Raw genomic sequence first — 1046 nt, 5'->3', positions numbered from 1 at the left:
TATTAAATTCATTGGCATCATTTCCTCAAATTGATGTATCCCTGTTTTTCACATATGCTTTTTACATGAACAAGGTTTTCAAATTAGTATCTCAAGGCCAGACTTCATCCTTGAGGTAAAGATCTGGAAACACAACTTCCTTCTTGCTATTTCTGTCTGAATAACAAATACATTTCCTAAACCGAACAAATTCAAAGCTGTAGTTCTGATTCTTCTCCCATTCCCAAACTGACTCCACTCACATCTTCCTCCATCTTGATTGATGGCCTACTTGGTCTGTTTGTTTTTCTCATTACCAACATCCACTCTGTCAGTAAAGCCTTTTGGCTTTAACTTTAAAATATATCCCAAATTCAAGATTATCTTATCAATTTTAGAGCCATCACCTACTTACAATGTGGCATCATCTCTCGGTGAATTATTGCAATTGTCTCTTACCTAGTGTCCCTGCTTTTGCATCTCCTTTCCCAACAGTCTATCCTGTGCACAGCAGCTACAGTTTTCATTTAATGCCATGAATCAGAGCATAACGCAGCTCTACTGTAATGGTTCTCCATGTCACTCAGCAGTGGTACAGTCTTTTACGAGGCCAAATATGGTTACATCCTTGCTAGCTTATAGTTCACTTCTGCTTGCTAAGTCACTCCTTTATAACACCTGCTGGGGTGGCCTTGGAGATCCAGAATCTTGCCATTAATCCTTTGTTCTCCAGGGTTATAAAAGCCCTTGCCTTCCTCTGGGGGATGCGGAGCCTTGAGTAGTAGACCCTGTTGTCACCCAGTGAGCAGCCCAGGTCAGTAAGTCCCCAGTACATTCCTACATCATAATCATGGGGCTACTGATCACTTTCTTTGGTTGCATGGCACCTTAGATAAATGTACCAGTCCATCACTGGATAATTGATGATCCATTCAGGAGACCAAAAACACAGCTGATATGGAAGAGACACCTTTCAGGAAGAATTCCTGTGGGAATCAACTTCTTGGTGGGGAGATTTGACTCAACCACCAGGGGGGCCTTTCAGAGCTCAGTGTCCTCCTTGTAGG

This window comes from Orycteropus afer, unplaced genomic scaffold, assembly GCF_000298275.1.
Source record: "Orycteropus afer afer isolate SDZICR_OR568_19922 unplaced genomic scaffold, OryAfe1.0 scaffold00799, whole genome shotgun sequence".
Classification (NCBI taxonomy): domain Eukaryota; kingdom Metazoa; phylum Chordata; class Mammalia; order Tubulidentata; family Orycteropodidae; genus Orycteropus; species Orycteropus afer.
This window is presented reverse-complemented; position numbering follows the sequence as displayed.